General features: G+C 41.2%; 2 long non-coding RNA genes across 2 annotated transcripts; one reads left to right on the top strand and one right to left on the bottom strand.

The window, feature by feature from the left end:
* Nucleotides 1-7596: 7596 nt before the first annotated feature.
* On the bottom strand, nt 7597-18832 carry LOC139797392 (uncharacterized). The gene is made up of 3 exons (XR_011726456.1): nt 18336-18832; nt 9817-10172; nt 7597-9487 (listed from the first exon to the last, which is right to left on the bottom strand). It is a non-coding gene; the product is annotated as an uncharacterized lncRNA (long non-coding RNA).
* Nucleotides 18833-21008: 2176 nt separating this feature from the next.
* LOC139797387 (uncharacterized) lies at nt 21009-25287 on the top strand. Its single transcript, XR_011726453.1, has 2 exons — nt 21009-21123; nt 23591-25287. It is a non-coding gene; the product is annotated as an uncharacterized lncRNA (long non-coding RNA).
* The last annotated feature ends 258 nt before the right edge of the window (nt 25288-25545 follow it).

Here is a 25545-nt window from a genome sequence, read left to right as displayed (position 1 = left end):
TTTTAAAATTCCTGAAGGCTGAGTCACATTGCTCCATGGCTTCCCAGAGGAGCAAAACTAGAATGTCCACGAGGAATCTGCCTGACCTGATACACTCCTAAAGAATTTAACATCATCTTAATGTAGCACTTCAGCCAGAGTGTGAGAAAGCTGCTACTTAAATAGTGGTTGAAGGTTTTGACTGGTCTCAAGAGCTAACTGCAGAAGTAACCATCAAAACCTGACTGTTTTGTTGAAAGGGGGCAAAGTTTTGACTGCCAGACTCACCCGATCCTGGTTAAGGTGCAGCAGAGCCTAACCTGGCCTCAGGAGGTAACTGAGTGCTGGGACAAGTTTGTACTGAGGAAAGGTGTTTTACAATGTAGGAAATGGAGCTGCTGCAACAAAAGGTGGTTACTTAATTATAGCACTTTAATAGAGCCACTTTATCTTTGATAAACTAAGCGTGTGCACTTAGTTACATAATTTAGAAGATCAACTGCCTGTATTTGTAAAAACGTTGCTCTCAATTGCTTAATGCAAATACAGCTCATCTTACATTTCATGTGGTTTATCTGCTCTCCAGCGCACATAGACCTACACCCTGAAAACTCAGATAAATGTGACCAGGAGATAGGACCAAATTTCCTCAAGTCTTTCACAGGGCAAAAATGCTAAACAAGCTGTAATTTAATCAGCTGATATACATAAATATACTGTCACTTCCCCAATGCTAGGTGAACTCTCTAAGAACTGGCTGTTGAAATTGGTGAGCTCCAAGTTGAGTCACTTGCCCACCCCTCTGTCAACAACTGCGTCTCTACACCAGTAGGAATCATCACCTACCTGTATAAAGCAGAACAACCTTCAGCTATGACAAAACACACCAGTCCAATATGGGCTCCTGAGGGACTTGTTGAGCTCCAGGATGTGAGTATGAAAACAGGGATTCACTGTTCCAGTGAAGCATATGGACCTGAAGGTCCATGTGACAGAAGGTCTTAAGTCTAAAGGAATTATTTTTAAAAAAAAAAAATCATAATTTATTTAACTCATTTTAAATTTTTTTAAAAAGCACAAAAGAGGATTTAAAGAAATTGTTATGTGAAGTCAGGTTTTCAGCAGGTTTGGTTTGGGTTTTTTTCTCTTAAAAAACTCAGATTCTTTTATTCTTTCTTTTAAGGAACGATATGTGTCGTGTTATTTTGGATATATATATGGCCAAAAGGCACATGGAGTTTGACCAGCCACCTGCCACCTACAAGCATGGATTATAGTCCATTTTTCTCCAGTACTCATTTTTCATTTCCTTTCCTACCCAACCACCAAGTGGCAGGCAGATTGACAAACAGGCTTTTCTGTCAGAAGTCTAATTTTAAAATAGTTGACCAAGTTCTAGTAGCCTAAAAGAGAGGCTTTGGTTTTCATGCTAAATTTTGGGCTATCTGTTGTCCAGGGCCAATCATAACCCAAAGTTAGGGAAGAAGAACAGCAATTTCAGAAATTAGCAAGTGATAAGTTGTCCCCTACACCAAATATGAAACACCAACCAGACATGCACTTCCTGATCCCTATCCCCAAAAGTATCAGAATCCTTCACTCTTGGCAGAGTTCACAGCAAAGATATTTCTTCTGAAGTTGAGTGTATAACCCAGATCAGCCTTTTCCCATGAAAGAACAGGGAGGAAAAATTGCTTTTGTCAGTCCCATTTAACAAATAGGCAAGTGGCCTTTTTTCTAATATATTCAGGTTTGGGTTTCTCTCTTACTGACATACCACTTAACACAAAGAGTAAAAGCTTTATGGCAAGAAAGGTTCAAAATGGGTTTGCACAGACCTGAGCATCACACTGCCAGCCAAAGCAGAGGCAGACTCACCCCCCTCCCTCTCTCCCTTCATCCCTCATCCAGAAATGCAACTGAGGGAGAGTTTGTCCAGCGATCCCCTGTTAGTTCTCACCAGAAACAAATGAACAAAAAAACAAAAAAAAACAGTCAACATGAGCAGGATTTTGAATTAAGTAAATGAAGCAGAGCAGAGATTTTAAAATGGAAAAATGCCCAGATTGCTCATGGGTGCAAGAGGGCACCTGGGTAAATCCATTCTTGCCCTTTCCCAGTTTTGCATGAGAACTGATGTATCAGATGTGTTGTGGAAGGATCCAAAGGCAATTGGAGCCAATTGGCTTGCAGGAGCTATGGTCTTCTCTGGGAATCTCCCTGGGACTTGGATAGCACTGGGACCTCTATCAGCTCAGCAGGCTCCTTGTGCTTGTACCTAACCCCAAAGTAGCTGCAGGCAGTCCCAGGTTGTTTCAAGCAAACAAACTTTTTTGGACAAACTTGGACCCATTCCACCCACCAGAGTGCTGGGATGGGAAGAACATGGTGTTGATGAGAGATGACTTGGAGATGCTGGATCACTGCAATAACCTGGAGCTGAACCCAAGGTCTGATCTGAAAGTACTTGGCTACACTCCGTATTAACACAGGTTTACAGCTTTCAGAGCTAAGCCCATAAATCTGAACAAGGCAGGACACTTCATGGATTGATGACCTCGAGTCTTTGGCAGTTTGGGAATCTCCTTGCTATTTTTTGTCACACACTGTAGGTGCCTAGAAATTGAGAGGAGGTTTTGAGCAATTAATACATTTTAAAGGTAGCCCCTGAGAATAATTCTCTGCTGTGTAAGAGCAGTGCAGTGTAAGTGGCATATTCACTGGGTTTTCTGTAGGGAAGGGACATCATAAGGCAAGCTCAAGAGGGAAACCATCTCCATCCTGCTACTGCTCAACTGGAGGACTGCTGAGCATTTTCTATAGTATTGTCTGAGCAGAGGCCAGGATCCACCAAAATTAATACAGCTTGTTTCTCGGCTTTTCAGAGCCACAGCTTAATGAAATAAATTGAAATAGATTGGACAAGTTGGCTACATGCCCAACTCAAGCCCATTGTCACGGGGGAAAGAGGAACACGCATCAGTACGGGAGGCTACAGGCTTTTGCTGCCAGGGAAATATCACTCCTGATTTAGGGGAGGGGGGGGGCGATCAGGCTTGGTCGGTGTCTGACTCTGCAGCTCCATCTCTTGGCAAACATCAGGTAAGAAACTGCAAAGGCTCTGCACGCTTCTCGAGGAGATGGGTGATAAACACCTCTCAGTGCAAAATACTCCTCACTGCCTTAGCAATAGCGGAGGAACATAACTCTCACCTAAAATAGAAAAGGGAATTCTCTTGTGTGCTTCCTTCAGTGTTTGTTATGTTATCAACTGTTGCCCTGGAAACAGAGTCCCCATGTCAGAAACAGGCAATTGTGAGAGAAGAATCTGGGCTTTTAAAAAAATTTTTTAAATACTTAATTACCATTGTTTTAATCTGATACTTTTTTTAGGCCAAGACATTTGCTTAAAAAATTCCTGAATAGGTGGTTTTACTTTTAAAAAAGTTTGGAATCTTATGATCAATCAGTTTGCTCCTATGGTGGCTGATGTAATCATGAAATACACCACTACACTGATCTCCTTGTTTGTAGGTCAGTACATTTAATGAAAAAGTCCACAAATTATCAATCAAATATTATTTGCTGCACCATGGCCCTCTGCAGCCTGTGTGATTGATGAGCTGATCTGTGCCTGGATCTCTGAGTGAACCCTAGTGATTTATCCTAGCTGATGAAGTGGTTTTGCCAGAAGTATTGAATAGTCAAGCCAAAGATTTTCAGACCCACTAATAAATCATGGTAATGCCTTGATCTGTTCTGGCTTTAAAATATTTTTTAAATGGAAAATACTAAAAAGTACCAGGTAATTCAAGTTCTCTTGTGACAAGTGCAAATAAACTAAGGCTCTGAAAATTGAGAGGAATAAAATGTTAATACAAAACAGCCCTGGATAGCCAAGTGACAAAAGACTTTTTCACTGAGAGTTTGAAAATTAATAAAGAAACAGGAAAGTGAAAATTATGGATGGCAAAAACTTGTATGTAAACCAAGAGAGGAACTTGGATGGAATACTAGCAAAGCAAGACTCCATCACAGATGAATTTTCCAACAGAAGATGGTGCTTTCTGAGAGGAAGAATGGGAACTACATCTTTTGTCTTCTCAGTTTAACTGTCAAGAGTCAGAAAAACGCTTTAGTGTCACTGTAGACATTTTGTTGGAGATGTCTTGGTGTGACAATAAAAGGAGTAGCTAGGAAGGAAAAAAAATTGGAACAGAGAAATAATACTGGAAATACTTTTATTACCCCAACTTAGTGCGCTGTGACCAGATCTGTACGCCTTGCAAGAGATAAAGCAGAAATTAAATTAGTTAAAAAATGACAATGAAAATAATTAGAGGCATGAAAACCTTCTAGATGAATAGTAAAATCAAACCTGTTCACTTCAGAGAAGGGGAAAGATAAAGGTGTTGGAAATAATGAATGACATCAAAGAAAGTGAGTCCTGTTCATCATTTGCCGTCATACACAAGCAGAAGGGCATCTGCTGAAAATGAAAGGCAAAGGGTGAAAAGCAATCCTTTCCCACAGCATAGGACAGCCTGTGCCTTTCCTTCCCACCAGAGGCAACCAAGGCCAGGAGCTTCATGAATTTAGAGGGAATGGAAATGTGCATGGCAGGAAAAAAAAAGAACATGCTGAGTGCTAAAAATAAAGCTATGGTTTTATTTTAATGGAGCTTATCTTTCAGTGTAGGCTGTAGGATGTAAAGCTGTCCTTGATGGTGGGTGAGAGGAAAATTTTTCCCTTTAGAGGAGATTCTTTTTTACTACCTTGTTCCAGTATTTCTCAGACCTTTCAAAGGTGGAGCTGGCACTTTCCACTGTCCAGAAAGGATGCTGGAGCTGATGCAGGAGGGAATGGTTATAGAGTGGCAGGTCCTGTTCTATTGCACCAGCAAACAGGAAAAATCTGGGAGAAGTTAAATATGGGCACAGGGAGACAAAGAGAGATGGAGTTTGCAAGTGTGCAAAAAAGAAAACCAGCCTCACAGTTCAGCTCAGTTCCTAAGTAGCCAAACTTGCAGAGACTGAGCTCCCACTTGGAAATTATCAAGAGAAAACAGACAGAAGATCTGAGTCAGTGATTTTCAGGAAAGATTAGTAAACTGACACAAGCCTTTCAGGGAGAATTTCATTGCCTGTGTAAAGCAGAAGAGGTGTCGGTAACAGGAGAAGCACCGAGGGCAGCAGGAGATGTTACTGGTGCGAGTGAAAACTGGAGACAGTGTCTTTGCTCCTAGAGAGGAACAAAGATACCCTGTATTTCCCTCCCTGGTCTCATTTTCATCCCTGTATAATCACACATAGTGACTCTCACTCTCTCAATTTATTGCTTTTATTGACAGTTTTCCTGAGTTGTTGCCATAATTGAAACACACTGTGAGAACATACACATTCATTTAATTTTTTCTTAGTGGCTTGGCTAAAACTGAATCTTTATTTGAAGATAAAAAATGAAAAGAAATTGACATTTCTGCCATATCCCACTTGTTTCAGCATACTTGGGGCTCAAAGTTTCAGTAGGGACTTAACAGAATTTGACAGCAAGGTTCTCTGTTACTTACCATGTGGAAGGGGCGAAGAGGGGTTGGGAATGGATAGGAGTGATTTATATAGGAACCAAGGGAAAATTTTAATGCAGGGATAGGGGAGACTGAGTCAGGGATGGGCTGGAATGATTTGGGCAAGAATTAAGGAAAAGAATGAGGAAGGCCCTGCCATTGAGTCACAAGGTTCAGTCGACCCCCTTGCTTTCCAAACTCCCGCTCAGAGAGGAGTCTGGGTGTGCCTGAACTCACCCCTAGTCCCAGACTTGGTCACTGGTTTTTTACAACTAAGGGGTTTAAGTAAAAAATTTTGATGTAGTGCTTAATACATAATTATGGGCCTGGTGTGATTTAGAATAGGAGTAAATTAAGATTGTTTAATGTTATAAAAAAACCTAAAAATTTGATTATATGATTTCCTAATAGCTCAATCAATAATCAAGAATCAACTAAAATAAATACAGAGGTTAAAGTAAAAATCTAAGAAAATTTCTAAATTATATTGTGCACAAACTCACACACACAGAGACATAGAGGTTAACTTGTTAAGATGTTAAATTTTGGTACCTAATATCATGAAAGAAGTTGCTTTCTTCTCCAGTTGATTTACCAAATGAACCAAACTATACCACCCAATATAATTTGATTTTCCTCATATCTAAGAGAAGTGGCCACCAGCTTACCCTTTTGGTCGGATGAACCAGCTTCCTTCATGAAACACATGTGATATGGGCAGCAGCTCAGTATGAGCCCAAAGAGCTCCAAAGAGCCTCCCTCTTGAAACCAACATTTATAGAGTTCAACATGATTGGCTTTGGTCAGTACTTTTCCATGATAGCCATGATCTGGGTTAAGCAATTCTTTGGCAACTTCCAGAGTGTGCCCGTGTTCTGAGCAGAAAGGGGTTTCAGGTATGTTCTGCAAACAGAGTTTCAGGTACTGTCAGGGGGTGCCTCATTGCCCCAAATTCCTGTGTTTGCACTAGGATGAAAAGGTCCCAAATTGCAGCTCACTGCTCTTGTTGGCAAGATCAGAAAATGCTGGATGGCATCAGCCTGCTGCACTTGCTATGGAAACAAGAACAATGTTAGGCCCAACTCTCTTTTTTCCTAACTTAAAGCTGGAATGTGTTGGCTGGTGTTGATGCTGCAGTGTGGCTCAGTGAACAGCAGGATCCAACAGGCCCATAGTGTTGTTCTCAGTGGAGATGCTTTACCACTTTTGGAGATTCCAAGCAGAAGTCCCTTTCCCTACACTGCATATTAAGTAGCCAGGGTGGGCCAAATGGCTAACTTAGCAGCAAAGGTTTGTAGTATAAACAAGTTTTCAGTATTTATCTATAATGTTCTACCTTCTTCCTTGCTTTCACAAGTTTTCATTGATGCCCTGCCACTTCCAAAGTAGCATAGGTTCTGAAGTCTGCTATGACATGAATTTAAAGTATGACACATTCCTGTATGAATAGAAATTGCAGTTTCTAGCCAGTCATTTTTCCCCTCACAGAATTGCTTCAGCTCCATGGTTCTTATTTTTGTGCTATTTCAACTCCATTTCCCTCACCCTTCTAATGTGCCCTCATCCCCAGCTAGCATGGTTCATCATGCAGTCATTCTGCTCACACAGGTACATGAAACATAAAGTTTTACACAAATAATTTTTTCTTGGGTAGTATTTTCCAAAAGCCGAGGTGAAAAGATTAACTTCATGCATCTATCCATGCATTATGTGTATTACTCTTTGCTTAGTAAATTGAAATTCCATTGCATAAAAAGACATTAATTTTCAAGTAGTTTTCCCTTAGAGACACTTAAATCATTTTCTGCTAGAAGTGCATTCTTCTGTCAAGGACAAGCCACAGTTTTGAGGGCCCTGCACTCTCTCAGATTTTTCCCATTTCTGCGTAAGAGCTTACCCTCTGAGCACAGCCAAAGGGGAGAACCAGTCAGAGCAGAAGGGAAAAATAGCCAAGTAGAAAACTTCACACACCTCTCTCCTTCAGTCCCTCAACACTTCCTGAGAGAAACAAATAAGGCTAAACAAATAAATAACACCATTTACCTGATCTGCTCCTTGATTTTTATTTTTTGTATAAAGGGGCTGTTCCAGTACACAGATAATTTTCAGAAAGTTAATGAGGTTTTGCAATAAGTAATATAAACTTTGAATCAGTGCTTACAGTGGTTGGCATTTAAATGCAAAGATACTTTGCTGTCCTGCATTGGGCAGGGAATCATAAGCAGCCAAAATACTTATCCACAGACCTTTCACAATCCAGTTCTGTGTATGCATAAGAATTCCCAAGCTGATCAGAGATAGGTACAAGGATTTCTGTGAAAAAATAAAAAAACAAACCAACTGTAAAGTCAAAAGTCTTCAAGCAGTTAGGAGCGTATAAAACTTTTTGAAAAAATGGCAAAAGCAAATGAAAAAGAAAGGACAATCTTCTCTGCTGACATCAGCAGAATACAGTGTATATTTAAAACAAACAAAAAAAAAAGGAAACAGATGAGTCTGATATCTTCAGCCTCTGCAATGGCATCAGCTGGAATTGCACAGATGCTCTCATATCTCTTGGTGTCCCTGTAACCCAATGGTCTGCTTTCCTGGAGTTTTGGAAGTTCAGCTGAAGTTAAAAAGCTAATCCAGGGAAGACCAAAGCCATTGTGACAGGGTGAGAGCATGAATGTGAAGCCTAAAAAAAAATTAGAGGCATTATCCTTTCCATCAGTGCTCATCCTTAGGCTTCCCCTGCAGGCACTCAACTCAGAGACCTGGGCTTAGCATTGGATCTACAGGTAACAAAGATGGGGAAAAAAAACCTTTCTTCCCTATCCGTGGCTTTGCAAGTAACAGCTCCTCCAGCTGTACAGCTTTGCCTCTGTGTAAATGAAAGCAGCTCAGCAGTTAGGGGATTGTGGAACTGAGGCTTCAGTGAAACCCATCTCATTTGAAGGAAATTATTTGCTTTGCCAAGCCAACTTGACCTGACTTTTCTGGGACAGAAAAATAGACCAGCTAAGCCAGAATGTAAATTTATTAAGTGATCTGGAGAAGCTGAAAAGTAGCTTTGAAAACCAGAAAGAAAACAAGAAAGAAAATTATAATTTACTAATTAGAGTGGAAATTGAGTTGTCTGTGCAACTCCAGGATTCTTTTTATTTTGTTTTTCCAGAAGAGTCTTCAAAAGTATTGAAATTCAGTGTCAGCACCTCAGGCCAGCAGCAAGAATGACAACATCAATAATAAAATGCTGTATTTCAAATAGGCAAGAGAAAAGCACTGCCCTTATAACTTGTATCCATTAAAACTAAAATTAATAGTAATTTCAACAGGATCAAAATTCATTGCATTTTTGAGAAGTCAATAACTACTGGAGTCCTGTGACAGTAGGCTCATGAAAGAGCTTGTTGGGAGACAAAAACATGCTTGCATCTTGTCAATGTTAGCTGAAATTGCTTCCACTTCTGAATCAAAACTAGAGGGGCAGAACCACCTCCCTTGACCTGCTGGCCATGCTCCTTTTGATACAGCCAATGATACAGCTGGCTTTCTGGGCTGTAGGTGTACATTGAAAGGCCCCTTTGAGCTTCCCACCAACCAATATCACCAAGTCCTTTTCCTCAGGGCTGTTCTCAGTCCATTCTCTGCCCAGCCTATGCTTGGGATTGCCCTGACCCAGCTGCAGGACCTTGCACTTGGTCTTGTTGAACTTCATGAGGTTTGCACGGGCCCACCCCTTGAGCCTGTCAAGGTCCCTCTGGTTGCCATCCCTTCCCTCCAGTGTGTTGACCACACCACACAGTTTGGTGTCATCAGCAAACCTGCTGAGGGTCCATTCAATCCCAGTCTTCGTGTTGACAACAAAGATGTTAAACAGCATTGGTCCCAGTATCGGCCCTTGATGAACACCACTTGACACTGGCCTCCACTTGGACATGTGCAGCCCATTCACAGATCCTAAAATGGGGTGTTGGGATCTCAAGGTTATGTACATAATTTGGAAACAAATAATCTGAAAAAGGATGCCCACACCCTTTAAAAATTACAGAAAATCTTATACCTCTGTTCTGACAAAACTGTTTTAATTAGAATAATTAAATATTTTCTATTAAATTAAATTAATTTTAGAAAGATAAAAAAGTTTATAAAAAAGAAATAAAAAGACGAGAGAAAGGTTTGAGCTTTGCAGAGTGACTGCAGCCAGCACAGCCATGGGGCCAGGCCTGGCAAGCTGTACTGCCAGATTAAAACTCAGAGTGAAACAAGAAGCTCCAGGTATCACTCACCCAGGAGATTTTTGGCCAGCCCCTTGGCACCTTGCCTGCTCCTTCACCTCGCTGCGTCCTTCAGACTCGGCACAGCAAGCCAGTCCCCAGCAAAAGTTCAGAGCCTTATCACCTCCCTGCACTGGGCAGAAACAGCAGCTGAGGGGCTCTGAAGGATCAGTGGTAGCCAGGGGAGATGGAGGGAAGAGGGGAGAAGCTGCTGCATCAGTCTGTAACCCCGCTTGGCACCCCCAGTGCAGGGAGTGAGACAGCAGAGTCTGCAGCGGTCGAGCTGAATCCTCACCAGTGAGGGGGAGAGCAGCAAAGGGAAAGCTGGGGAGGAAACAGTGGGGATTTCCCCTCAGCAACAGCGATATCTGGAAGCATAAAGAAGGGAATTGGTTTTGAACTGTATGTGAAGTTAGCAGGAGCCGGGGATTATCTGTATGGAGGAGTTCAGAAGAGGATATAAGCACTTTGGGAGCATCCTAAACTGAGGGTAAACTGGGCACATCTCTGGTCAGCTGTGAGAGGGAAGCTGCAGTGGTTTATTTTAGCTGAGAGGGTTTTTATAGGCTTATAGGCTTCCTGGGACCTTTGCTTACTGCAGTGACCATCCTTGCCGCAGTGCTCAAGGCACCTGCTGTCTCTACCTCCTGCCTCTCCATGGAGGGTATAACACAGACACTTTTATTTTTGATGCTCATTATTATTTTGCCTAGGAAACTCAATGCAAGGGGACTTAAATCCTCTTTTCAGGTGGCTCTCATCCCCAAATAAATACAAATAATAGCAAAATACACCAGCTGAAGCTACCAGAAAGGCCTCCACCATTTCTACCTGTAGTTTCTAGGGGTATGAGACACCATGGGCTCAAAGGTGCATGCTCCTTTGGTGGGACAGCCCAGCCCCACAATCAGGACCCAGCTGGTGACCATCAGCAAACAAAGGAAACAGCAATGACAGACTCAAAGAGAGGAATCTAGACCAGGGGCCCCAAAACACCCCTTGTATTGCCTATTACACTGCAGACGTCCAGCAGACGCCGCCAGCAGGAACCCTGCCCAGATGTGTTAAGCAATTCTGTACTGATATGGATTGCATCAGCTCTCTGGATACAGCTAAATCACGCCAACAATTTTTGTTGTCCTTGAAACTCCTTAAAGTACACAGTAAAAGTGTGGTGGTGTTGTTTTCTAACCATTGTTAAAAATCAGATTGCCCCACACATTTTGTATTTTCAGTTTATTTGCTGGGATGGAGAATACCTTTGGTCAAGGTCTTTGCTTCCTTAAACTTAACTCATCTGTACTACCCATACGGACGAACAGTTTTCAAAATTAAGGTACAGATCAGTCCAGCAGTAAGTACAGACTACGGTTTCTTTTCTGCATAGATGGCATCCTTCCTTATTACAGTGCAGCCTTTTTGATCCCAGCACTCTTTGTCCTCAGGTCACACACAGGTTCCCTGTTTCTTCAGCCCTCCTTGCACAACATCAAAAACAGGGTTAGGCAGACTGCTCTGATCATCCTTCCTCATACACATTGCTTCAAATGATCTGCAGAAAAATCTCTCCCAGTCAAGAGTGGCTTCCCTCCAGTAGCAGCTCCTGCAAAGGGATTTTGTGAAGGGCCAGAGCATCTTTTTCTCCTCTTCACAAAATCTTAGCCAGATCGTGCCACCACACGTCAAAAAAAGAGAGTAGGGTCAAAACAGCAGCCTCCTCATGCCAGCTTTTTGCCTGCAAGAGGAGGCAGAGCTGTGTGTGGAGGGCAGAGGGTCAGGGAGAGTGAAGGAGGCAGGTGTCAGCCACTGGGTCACTCAGGCATGCCAAAGGCTTCGGCCATGTCCAGCTGCCACCCTCTGTGTTAACTCTTGCTCCCTCAGAGGGGATGGGAAAAGTAAATCCCAGAGAGAAACCAGAAATAACAGGGCTGTCTAAAAGGCCACTTTGGAGGAATGGGGCAGTTACTTGCCACAGCTGGCACCCTCACTCCCTACCCACTGCCCCTCTGCACCCCCCATCCTCCTCACACCTACTTGGAGATCCCGTTTTACACATTTTGCTCATCTATAATCAGCCTGACTGACCTCCACAGCCTCTCTACTCCCCAAAAAAGTCTCCTGGAATTGAGTGATGGTGCCGTCACATGCTGGATCTGCTCCCTTTTGCCCAGAGCTGCACTGCTACAGCCCTGAGATGCTTCAGGCATTGGCCAAAACAGAAGAGCACTGATGCCTTCCAAGCACTGTGTAAGAAGACACCTGATTCAGATGTGGAGTGGATGGGGATCAACATTTTCTGCACAGTTTGGGGGAAGCAGGGATCAGATGAGAGCCAGGAGTTGGAGCAGGAAAAGGTAAAGAAGAAGAGGAGGGCAAAATGGGGGACACACATTTGGAGGTTGGCAAGAGTATGAAAAAAAAAGCACACAAGGAAGGTTGACAGGGAAAACTGGAACTGGCTGACTAGTGAAAGCATGAAAGAGTAAAGCAGGGACTGATGTTCAGCAAGGCAGTAAGAAGAGAATTGTATAAATAAAATATGGTACAAGGAGCACAGAAGCCTGAGGAGAGGCAGGAATGAGGAGAAAGGCAAGCATGTGGCATCAGTGGAGAGCAAGAAGTGCAAAGCAGCATGCAAAGAAAAAGCAGGAGGATTACGGAAAAATCTTCTGTGCTGAGACGAGAAGAGTTGAGACTCTCCTTTTATAATTTTTCTGTCCAGAAATGCATATGAAAGTTTCTGACAAAGCATCTCAGCTCTCCCCAAAGCCTCAGCCACCTCAATAGGGCAGCTGGGAGTCTCTGCCACCTTCATTGCTTACCTGGCACCCCTGTCCTGCAGGGAAACTCACGTTTTCGTTCTGGCAGTTGCTATGTCTCCAGGTAGCAAAACCACAATGAACCCATGTGTTTAGTATGTGTTTTAGAAACACAAATTTAATTTTATTGAAATTTTATTTTATTTTGCCTCAATATATTATTAAACTTACTTAATTTTTAACTCAGTTTTTCTCTTTTTAACCTATAAAGTACAGTGATGCTACCTATTAATATCTTTAAGATGTTATGAAAATAAAGCCATGTGAAGCATTCAGTTGCTATAGTAATTAGCATCATAGGAAAAGACCAATGATGGAACAAAGGACAGTGTTGCTAGAACAGGGTTTAAATCATGTATGAGCTGTATGTAACCCTTAAGATGGAGGAAAAAAAATGTACTGAGGTAAAAAACCCCTATAAGAATAAATATGCTGTGTACTGATATAATTAAAGGCTCCATGGTTCACACAAGTATCTTCTTTATGACATTTTCTGGGAGATTTTTAGTCAACTTGTCAACTAGAAGAATGTTGTTAGTTAATGGCTTTTGTGTCAACTTCTATTTGATTTGCTTTGTATGTGTAATAATAGATACTTGAGGAAATTATTAATTTGTAAGTTCTTTTTCCATTAGACTGTATAAATAGTCTAGACTTCATAAATATATCTTTACCATATATTTATATTTAAAAATACTTAGGAAAAAGCCCTTCAGTACCTACTCCAGCCTTTCTCCATAATCTATTTTTTTTTAGTTTGGAAGAGTTCCTTTTTTATCAGCATTCTGTTCGACGCTATTTTCAATTAAAAAAAAAAAGAAGAAATGCTTCTTAATCACAAGACATGACAGGGCTTGCTACGTTTTGAAACAGCAGTATGCTTGGGTGCCTAAGAGCATTTGGCTTTGTGCTTTGCATCTAACCAACAACTCACCCAGGTGAGCTGCTATTGGACAGAGGCTTAATCCCTGTCATGTTTAATCACTACATTAAAAGATTTAAAGACTAATGTTAAAGGCCATTCAGTTGGGCACCTTAGACTTAAATGACAGAGTTGGGAAAAGCCACTTGGTTTATCCAGGCAAAACCTGTTTTAAATCTTTTATAACAAAAGCCAGGAGACCTGAGAAAGGAACTATTTCTCTGTGACCACCCCTCCCCATGGCTCAGAAATCCACCCTGATGCCCTCAGACTTCCTGCAAGTTTCATGTACAAGGTGTTATTTTGTACCATTTAAACAGATGCAGGAAATGGTTAGCTATGGGTGGCTTCTGTTCTGCTTCACACCAATAAGAAAGCTAGTGCTGAATGCAATGAAAAATCCCATCCCTGCTTAGTGCCTAACTCTCTGCAGTGAGGATGACTGATACATCCCCAGTGCAGAAGACATGAGGGAGCCATTTCACATTCCCTCAAGGCTTTGTCTCTGAAGTGTAAAATTTCCTGCTTGAATTCCACATTGTTTTGGGATGTGAATGCCAACAGCAGTAGCCAGGTCTATTACTGCTTGTCCAGTTGTCTAAGGAGTTAGAAGTCTCTCTTATAGGTGTGGACTTTGCTACATTTCCCCAAGTGCTGTTAATCTGTGCTCACCTCAGATCTCAGGCAGCTGAGGAATAAAAGGGGGTGGAAGGTGTAGCTGCACATCCAGGTTTGTCCCCTGGGGCAGCATTACTCCCGTGTTGCATAAATTCCATTGGCTTCCAGTTTCAGTTCTCTGGTCCAAATCCAGTACCTTGCTTTGATTTGTCAAATTGCTTATGACTCTAATCCTCTATATCTGTCAAAACACTTCTCCACATTTTCAGCCTAGCAATTCATCAGCCAGAGAACTGATGCTACACACGAACAAGGGGGCAAATGCAATGCCTTCTCGAGTGAGTCCCAAAGACTCAATCCCTCAGCATCCAGATGAGGGGACTGATAGATGCCACCACAGACCCTTTCTTGAATTTCTTAGAGGTTTTATTGCAGTGGAGACCAGCGCAGGCAGTGCAGGGAGAGTGATGCACACCAGCTCACTAACGTGCTGTCAGGATGCAGGTACCACAGCTCAGAGGCATCCTCAGGGATACCCAGATAAATGCCTCATGTCTCAGAGTTATATACCATCCAAAGTCCCTTGTCCTGGCAAAAAACTTGTTTAGTCAACCTCAGAGGATATTTTGAGCATCTTTAGCTATTTAACCAGACCATTTCCAGAGTGTTACTGAGAAGACTGGGGAGCTTGAGGGTTGTTCTAGTTCCTTACTTGGTACGTGCTTATATGCTGTGCTGGTTACCTTTGCTGCACAATACCTATCTGTGTTAAGTGTACACAAAGGCAGTACATGGATACTTTATATTAAAGAACTGATAAAATTAATCATCGTATTTATTTTAACCATGTTCCTACAATATAAATGGAAGCTGAAATTCCAGCTGCGGTGGAATTTCAGACCTGAGAAGTTTCCCTCTGAATGGGGAGAAAATACATTATAAGACCATGGTAAGGAATTCTACTGAAGATACGAGATATTTTTAATTGTATTTATTAATTCATACACAAATTCAAAAATTTCAGAACTCAAATTATGAGACAGTTGAAAGAGAATTCAGATCTTGAGCAAGGTTTCCCTGCTTTACAATTCCTCTTATTGAAAAGAATGGTGTAAAAGTCTTAACCTGCAAAACCTGCCTCCTATGACTTTCCCTGTGAAGAACAGGAGCTGTCTCATGCTAATTTCCCAAGTGAGTAAGAAATTGGTATTGTGACAGCAGTGCATATGCTACCTTTATAAGTACTTTATCTACAGATAAAACTTAGTTTTTCACAGACAACTCTACAATAATCATCACTCTTTCCAGCTACCAGAACCTGGCACAAACTTCCAGGAAGCAATTCTGTTTTGATAATCAGCTTCTGTCAGCACCCATGAAGAAAAAGACATCTCTCTCTGATGCTTTCCCTGCAGCCTTTTTATCTATGCTGTCTTGACTGAAAACATTTTCACAGCCACAAAGTTAACAATATCACACATCTTTTCAAACATCAAGTCTTCCTCATACGGTGAAAAAAAAATAAATATATATATATATAAAAACCAGCAGAGTACACAGTGATAAACACTGATGTAGAATCTATACCATAAAAAGGTCTCATCAGTAAGGTCACTCCTTATGAATGCTCCTTTTAATTTACAATGCCTCTATATATTAGCACAGTATTAGCAAGGTATTCTTGTTGTTCCCTTTTTAAGTTAACAGTATGTGGAGTCATTCAATCCATGCAGCTTTTATTTTTCCATTAAAAATAAGTCACTCTTGCTTTCCCAATTCCTTATCAGGGTAATAAAAATTGTCTTTGTCATATGACATCCCCATACAGATAGGTTTTACTACTCCAAATCAACCTTCACAAATGCTGCTCTTTATCATATGTTTGCCTTGTCTTTTCACCCATCAAGGTGCACATGCACACACGCAGGGAAATATAAACAGATGCTACAGAAAACAAAATACTCTCAAGCCCAACCACTGCTAGCAAGAGACACTCAAAAATCAGACACATCATGATCTCTGCACTCAAGAAAATTATTTCCTCAAGTAGGTCAGGTAAGAGTTGGCCTAAGATGTGTTTAATGTAAATGTAATGTAGAAGACTGTAGTTTGAATTTTACATAATTCATGTGACTTGTATATAGACTCTGGTTTAAACAGCACAGAGAGTGGGCTTCTCTTGCATTTATATATATATATATATTTAAGGTAATTGAAACTGAAATATGAGCAAAAAGAAATCATTAATGGGTGTCACTCTGTGAAGTGGCCTCTCCATCTCTCCCTCACCATTAACACGTGTGTCTGTGGAAGGAAGATAATGGTTGCTGTGATGTGACAGCATTAGTGGATTTTTTGCCTTCTAAGAAATATGCAACATGAAGTATAGTGCTGTTGTTCCTTATGTATTCCTTATCCAAATATTTACATACTGACACAATAAGACCAAGGATCAGAACTACACTTGGTGCTAAGCTTCAGCATTCATATCTAGCCCTGAGTACTTCAACACTAATTTTGATATTAATTTCCATTTTTTTTAAGTTCATTATTTAAGATTCAGCATCACTTCACTCTGGAAAATAAGGAAAAATACAAAAATTAGACATGAGAGCTAGTGTTTCAGCTAGTTATGTCTTAATTAGTAATCAAGGCTATGGTGAACTTATGACACACTGTATGAAAATACTATTTCCAGCATTACAAGCATTATAGCATTAGAAATTATTCCACAACTCAATTCCAAATCATAAATTATTACAAGCACTTACTATGCTGTATAGCTCTTGGCTATGGACTCTACCTCCTCATAATAAACTTTTGAGAAGCCTGGAGAACTTGGCAGAGAAATCAAACCATAGCATTCACCCTCAGGGCAAACATTTCTTGCGTAAATCTTGCTTTCAGGTTCAGTAGGAGTGTTTTTATTGAGAAGGAAAAAAAAAAGCAGGGGGCCTACGGGGCCTACTTCCTACATTTAGGAGCTCTTTTGTTTAATTGAACAGTGGAAAGTATAATGGTGCCTGTGAGCACTGAATAAACCAAAAATTACAAGATGAAAAAGGAAGGATGTTCCTTCTGGAGCATAACTTGGCAGTTTTAGAAACATCGGCACTGATACCTTAATGAAAGATAAATTGCCATCCCACACAATGCATCTTACTGTATTTCCCCTTATTCTGAGGAACAGACCCTTCAGCAGTTTCCAGCTGTTCACTCCAAGCTGGAGAGAGCAATTTTTTTTGTGCCTTGAAGTAAAAGTTCACATCCTGACACAGAAGGTTGCATCGGCGATCGAGTCTCAAAGATGCAATTTCTATGACTTTACTTCAACAGCAGAGCAGTTTAAAATTTACTTTTGTCTTTTTACCTTTTTTGTGGTCATTACAGATAAGAAGTCTTAAATAAGCACCCAGTCTTGCTCATACAGTAAGAACAAGAAACTGAAAACCAGCAGACTGTGCCATGGTGTCCACTGTCACAAAATCTAAAACGCATAAAAGTCTTACCTTTGAAGCTATGCCTTAGAAGTACTCATCCAGCCTTACAATGCTTTTATGTCTGTAATGACATCAATTTTGATCATTTTAGAAGTGTGAGATGTCATTAATTTTCAATATTCACTCTGGAATGGTGAGGATGCCAGGTGAGGTACTTCTTAAATCAGATGTCACTTGTGAAAAAGCACATAAGCACTCACCCATTTCTTCCTTTTGCATAAGTGGTGTCAGTTCAGCCATTCAAGGCTACAGAAGGAACAGCATCACATCTGCTCTGTGATTTTATATTTTTTAATTTTTTTAATATTTCTTTCCATAATTACAAGGCTGACAGGGAACTTGTAGGCTTACAAAAGAGAATTTGACAAGAAGTCACAATTAACATTTACTGTATCTGAATCTGATTCTCATGTACATGAAGAGCACTATATTTCTTCTTCAATGTCTCTAAACAGTATGTGGTAGCTGGGTTTTATTTTTAAGTACCTGCCATAAATTATTGTTATAGATTAGTGAAGAAACTAGTTCAAAGGAGCTTGTCTGATCTTTAGCAACACAATAATTTGCTCACAAGCCTGGGCTTTTCCACGCAAGTGAAGTAAAATCAGTATTTCACAGTTCACACAGATTAAACACCAGCCTAGAAAACAAGCATCAAAAACTGTTTCATACCTGAGCATATTTTCTGAGACCAGAGAATGAAGATCCTGCTGTAAAAGATACTTATTTTTAGTTCAAACGAGTTCTGCATCCAGACAGCTCCAGTCATCATATTTGAGAAGGGAAAGCAATGGGAACAGGGAGCTCTGAAAAACAATGGTAAAGCTCTGAGGACTATTTCCACCCCAAGGGCCAAATATTTTAGCCCTTATTCAGACAAAACTCCCACGTATTTCAAATGGATTTTCCTCTGCCACATAGGATTTTACTTTCTCATTGAAAGTATCTGTACTTCCTCAGCATGCCACACAGGAAGTATTATTTTCTAATACTACAAAATGTAAAATTAAAAAAACTAAAACCATGAAAGCAAAATCACAAATGCAAAGGAGATCCCTTACCATAGATCTATGCTTGGACAGTGGTGGGGGAGTGGGATACACGTTGAATGTTTTTCTAGACAAAACATTTATTGAATATTTGCAGGGTACATAATGGCTTGGGTGGCATCTGCTACGTGGGTACCACCAGTCCAGAGAAACTTTCAGTGCTGGGGTCAAGAGATGTGACATAGCCAAAGCCAGAGTTATATTGGGCTGTGACAGAAATCATACAGTAGTTTCCACAGAAAGGCAATGCAGGCACATGGATCAGATGCAGCCTGCAACACACACCAGCAGGACCCCAACCATAAATCTACATCCTCCAACACACATCTATCTGTATGACATCTCCCAGTTCTGCCCTTCTGTGGAGAGCTCAGCACTGGGGATAGTGGTTGCCTCAGGAGGTAAACAGACTATAGTACTTTTAACCTCTGGATTCAGTCAAAATTCGTCTCCACTTTGGTAATGAATTAACATTTTCATGCCCTCCTCCCCAGCTACACTTTGCAATGGTCAATACCTCCCAAACCCTTATCCTTCCACCCCCTCCTCGTACACTCCTTGGAATAGGAAAGGGAGCAAGACCCAAAGAATCTAATATTAAAACCAGGCAATTCACTGGGACAAGGTATGTGAGACAGCTTAAGTTCTTTCTCTTGTCCCCTATCCCCTCTTACTTCTGTGTTTTCCTGCAAGGGGCAGCCAGCCAAGCATCTGATGTTCATTTATTGATGAAAAACCTTTGTGATTTGTATATTCTACCTTTTGGGTAAGGATATACTGCAGAGTGGGAACCACCAGCTACAGGAGGTTGAACCTGGTACAGCTGTCTCTGCAGCAGCAAGAGCTTTAATAAAATGAGCATTGCTGTGGAGGAAAGAAGGGGAGACAGGCTTCTCTTCTAACATCTTCTAGCACCTGAGCCAAGAGAGGCTGTGACTAAGGCTGATGCTTTTCCTTTTCAAGCTAAATAAGGTTTCATCTTCAAGCAAGCATCCCTCAGGAGTTCCCTCCTTTTCAAATTAAAGCCTCCCCAGACAACCGTATATGACTAATACAGCTGTATAGAAATACTGGGTGTGGAAAGCTGCATATTAAATGCTAATTACTTGAGCCTTCAAATTTTCAATTATGTCATGATGACCTTTTAAAAATCATTTATTGACTGGAAAAAATATGGATAGCTGGTTGGACCTGATTTCAGCAAGGCTCTGCTGTAGTACTAATAACCAACCCATACTTTATATTCAAGGAACGAGCTGTTTAAATAGGAAAGTAATTATGACATTAAAATGCCAAAGGAAAAAAAAATGTGCAAATTGAATTTGTCTCTTTGTAGTACAACCCAAGTTATACTACACTTAAACCAAGGGTAAAGTGAGTTTCTGGCATGACACAGGTTTCTCTTCAAAAAACAAAGCGTCTTGTCTCAAAAGCAATAATATTAATTGAGCAGCATGCAGTTCCTCATTTTAGAAAAATATGTGCTGTGTTTGCTCTGGGATTCCTTGTCAGATATTTTTTTTAGCCATGTCAGGTTGATAAATGCAGATGCCTGCACCCTTCCAAGCATTATTAAGCATGTCACATTAATTGCACAAAGTCATTTTGCTCTGCTCAGCAAGTCAGACTTCTATATATATATCTTGGAAAAATAACGTAGGCATGTGGTCAGAAAAACAGCTGTCAGTCAGGCTCCTCTTTTACAACCGAAACAACAGTTAACCCAAATCTGCATAGCTATGTGATGTCAGGCAGGTTCAGCTGTGCTGCGTGCTGCAGAACATACCAAGATGTCCCCATGAAATCCCTGAGTAAACAAAAGCATTGCTCCCAAGCATCTTTCACAACTACAGCCTGAGACTTCCTTCTGAAACCAGACACCATGTCAGGAACCAGGGCCAGGCTGCGATTCTACAAAAGTGCATGACGCAGCAAAGCAGAAAGCAAAAAGGCAGGGAAAAAATGGGTTGAAAATCCCTGCAGTGCTGGCCTCCTCATGGCGTAGAATCAGAAAGAATGCAGAATGGCACAAATTAAAAAAAGAAAAAAGAGAGAGCATTTCCAGGTCATCTGCAGGGGTGACCAAAGGAAGTATCATGGAGACCTGCAGCAAAGCACAAATTCCTCACCCCTTGGAGAAGAATAGAAATGTCTCTGCTTTTTCAAGAGTGGAGGAGGTAAGTGCAAGGCTGGCAGAAAGACAACAAGCTAGACTTGGAGATGAAGGGGTGTGCATGAGCTGCTTCTGCTTTCACCCTCTTTCCTTCCAGAGACCACTGTGTCAGGGAAACCTGATGAGCTTATTTCAACAAAAAAGCAGAAGGAAATCTCCCTCAGGGAGGAGGGAGGAACCGAAACAACCTCACTCAGTCAAGATCGGTCTTCAGGCCAGAAATGGAAACTGCTTCAAGGTAACATGAATTTCCACATCACACCTTAGCCAACAGACCAGTTTGTTTTTTTGTGTGGGGAAAGGGGAGAACACGTATGCTTTTCAGGACTCAAAGGTATGCACAGTCCTTCAGAAATGTACACAGAAATGTTCAGTCCTTCAGATTAAAATAAAGAACTCAAAGTAAGTAGCTCAGATCCAAGAATGAAATACTGAATACCACTCTCAGCAATATGTTCACTGTTCACTCATCACCTTTTCCTTCTCCGGTGGTAATTTAAGTTAATTGGAGGAATACCTGACAAAACTGGATGTCAAGTTTAGTTTCTGAATATTATTTGCATTTAGCTTCTGTATTTCTCAAACTAATGTTTCTGTTTTGTGGATAAAAAGAGCAGTAATTTGGTAGAGTTTAAACTTTGTCCTTTATAGTCCCACACACCAATCCAATAACAAAGCTCAGACTGGCTTCAGACATTAAAAATAAGCTCTAGCAAAAAACCCACACCCAAATAAAAATGTACAGGAGGTAGGGGGAATCATATTTGAGCCATCTTCAGAGGACTTCAAAAATCCAAGTGCCTGTTTCACTATTTCCAATTGCTTCGCTCATATTTGACTCCACTAAGTTTCACCACAGCTCTCAGTACAAGGAGGGGAATGTTTTAGTGGCAAAAGGTGGAGTAGCCAGAAGGGGCTGGAGGGGTTTAAAGATTTGGGGAGCACATTACTAACCACTTTAAATTAGTTAACTCCTCACCAGCATGACAGGAATGAGAGCAGAAAAGGTCAGTAGTGATGCCCACTTCAGCTGTGAGCTGCCTTCTACATCCAGGGCTCAAGCTCAAAGATCTGCTTGGGCTTGGCCTGCCCATGAAGCTTCCACCACACTGTCTGAGCTTCACTGTCTGGTAAAGATAAGGATTCCCTTGCACTAAGCCACTGACTTGCAGTCCCCTAGAGACATCCTTGAGAGCTTAAGTCCCCCTGTCTGTGACAAAAATTAAGAGATCTGAGTCAAAACCGTTATCTCCACCTTCAAATTTCTTCCAGGGAAAAAGAGCAACAGATGACAGGACAGACCACCACAGTCCTTCATCATCACTCAGTTGCTACAGCGTTTTTTATCTCCCCATTGCCCAGACGAGGCTCTAACTCAAAACCTCAGTATTTCATTACGGTGCTGATGATCTTTTCCTCTTCCTTATTTTTTTATCTGCAAAGGGAGGCATAAAGGCTTCAGCTATCAGCAAGTCAAAAGCATTTGGCTTGGCTCCCAAAGGCTCAGAATACTTCAGTGTAGTTCTTCTGTCTAAAGAGGATTAACTAAGATACATTGTTAACAAAAAAACTCATCCTCTAAGGGGTTACACTTACACAGCTTCACAATCTAATTTTCAATCATGTAACTGTTTGAAATCAACACAAAAACAGTATTATCAGGTCATTTGTATTGGGATTTTCACATGAAATGAGAACGGCCTTCTGTGTGTGTTTACAAAGACATCTCCAGAGGAAACTATTTTCTACAAAGTTCTGAAGTGAGACATCAACATCTACTGAAATTAATAAGCAGTAGACTTGGTTTATGATGGCATTTGTCCAACATCCCAAGTAAATGGTGAACAAAGCTTGGGATTCTATTTTTAATGTCTGTTCCTCCTGCTGGAAACCACTGCCTACTCCGTATAACTTGTGTATGAGGCAGTTAAAGAAAGACACTTTTTTTACAAAGGCTCAGATGCTAAGATTAGATTTTCTGAGAGGCTTCCACATAGCAACTGGTTTACTAGCTACAATTGTTGATTTTTTTAATCTTTTTTTTTACTGAGCATTTCTTCAGTCTTGTAATAGATGCCTCTCACCAGAGTATGCTCTATGGAGGGGATGGCTGCAGAACATGGTCTAACCACTTGATCTCCACAGCTGTAGTCCACACCCTGGCACTAAAGATGCAGCAGGGATTAGTGAGGAATTCCAATCATCTTTCTCCAAATTCAGAGTCTGCTCAGCTGGGCAGATCCAGTTGCTTTCCAGCAGCCAGCTATACCAACGTAAAGTAGCTGAAAGCACTCAAGGCAGAAAAAGCATTTCTGTACCCTAATGTCTGAGCACTTCAGAATATGTAACATACTTAACTGAGGCAGGAAAGTACAATAACCCCTTTTGTAATAGAAACAACTTGGGCACACCTATAGCCACAGTTAATCTATGGCAAATCATGCTATTTCAGTGGGGAAAAAAAGGTTTCAAATGCAAGATAAGACACCTAAAAGTGATTTGGTGCTTCCTCCAAAATAGGAATGGATCCCTAGCAGAATCAAAGAGGAATCCATCACACAGCTTGGTCATCTCTGCACCACTGCTGTAGAGCAATTTTCTCTGGATATGCTCCTTAATGTATCATTCTTTGCATTTTCACAGTCAACCTGATTTGTCCCAGTCCTTTCATACTCTGTCCTTCTCATACCACTGCATCCATCCAGTGCAATACGCAAGCTCCTGCCTCCACATCAGCTGGACCCCTCCTGCATGTGTCCTCTGTCTGCTGTCATCTGCCTCTTCCTCACAATTGCATTGGTGTCTTCAGAAGGAAACCTGTGACATGTCTAAGCAGCAGTACCTCAGAGCAATGATGAGCCATGAGCTGCCCATTACTAACCAAGGACAAGACCTCAGAATTGCAATCAACAGTTCCGTGAAAAAAAATGTACTTGATACTCTGCAAGAGCCAAAAAACCCAACCCCAAACCAAATGCCAGCTACTGTTTGGAAATCATCATATAAATCCATGGTGTCCTTACCTTGGAGGTTTTGAGCAGTTCTCTGGTCTTTCCTGCTATAAGGATGCAGAAGGATGACCAAATGTCCTAATAAAAGTTATGGAGACAACTTCCATGCAATGATTGACTGGGATATATTCCAGGAAGGACTTCAGGATTATCACTTAAGCATTCAAGGGTAAAATTGTGAAGGTCAAAGCTAGGCCAGAGTTGAAACTGGTGAGGGATGTGAAGGAAAGACAACAAGAGCATCTGTAGGTACATCAGCAGCAAAAGTAGGAGTAAGGTAATTGTGGTGTTGCTGCTTAATGGGGCAGAGCTCCTGGTGGTACAGAACATGGAAAAGACTGTGTCAGTGCAGTCACTACTGTCAAGGTGTGGTTTTGGGATTCCCAGATCCCTGTGAGTAGTAGCAAAGCTTGGGGGAGAAAGTTGCTGCTCACAAAAGGGGGGGATGAATTTACAGGCTACTTAGATGACCTGGATGTATCTAAGTTCATGGGGTCGGATGTAAAGCAACAGAGCACATGGAGAGCTGGCCAGTGTCACTGTGGGGCCACATTCTGTCATCTCTGAATGATAGTGGTGTTCATGGGAGGTGCCCAAGGGCTGAAGGCAAGGAGGATCTGGGGGATTTGTGGCTGATCAGCTTCATCTGGAACTCTGGGAGGTTATTTCCAGATTCAGTAAGAGCAAGAAAGTGACAGGGTACAGCCAGCATGGATTTACCAAAAGCATATTTTGGTACATGTATTTTACAGCCTGCACATCTCTGTGATGACAAAAGTGGCTCCGTAGGCAAGGGGAGAGCAGAAATGTTTGCCTGCTTGTACTTCTGAGTGTGACATGCCTCCCAGCAGCACCCTTACAGTCAAGCAGGAGAAAAGGACATGTGGGATCTGCAGCAGAGCAAGGGAAAACCATCAAGAGGGTGCATCTTCCAGGTTCAGTTTCCTCAATATAATTATTTCTGAGGTAATGGCAAACCTCATGGCATAATAAGATTTGTCGTGAATCTGAAATTTTAATACCTCAAAGTTGGCAGGTTTTGCTACTGTATGGGAGAAAGCCTCCAGATGCAGAAGTCTGTGTGCATTCCAGTGGTTATTTTTAGATGACTACTGATGTCCATCTGAGTACAGCAATGCATCCTGCTTTCAGACCACACTAAAATACAAGAGTATTTGATCCAGTCTTAACATTTCAATTACACATCTGCTTTGTGAGCACCAGGACTCTGCACTGATTTGTAATGATGTATTTAAGTTCATTGGTCTTGTCAACTATTGCCCTGTAACACACTTTAGGTCTTGCAAAAATGTTATAAAAACTAATGTATCCATGTCTATTTAAAGATTTTAAACACACATTTCCTGGCCCAGAATAAATACTTGGCTTCAGTATCATACTTTTGAGAATTCATGTTTATGGTTGGAACAGTTCATTCTAACATTTAAGAACTTCTCATGCCTCTAAAATATACTTTTTAAAAAAATAATAAAAAAATATACCCTCTGCCAGGGTAGAACCACCACTGTTCAGTTCCCTTTATTAATTGTTAACATAAACCAGATTCAGATCTGTTTTATTTTTTTCTGTTCTACTTACTCGTTCCCCTATGTGCTTGCACCTCTACTTGTTTAATGTCTAAAAAAGGT

This window comes from Heliangelus exortis, chromosome 1 (assembly GCF_036169615.1).
Source record: "Heliangelus exortis chromosome 1, bHelExo1.hap1, whole genome shotgun sequence".
In the NCBI taxonomy this organism is placed as follows: Eukaryota; Metazoa; Chordata; class Aves; order Apodiformes; family Trochilidae; genus Heliangelus; species Heliangelus exortis.
Note: the sequence above shows the minus strand (reverse complement) of the source record. Positions and strands in the feature narration are given on the sequence as shown.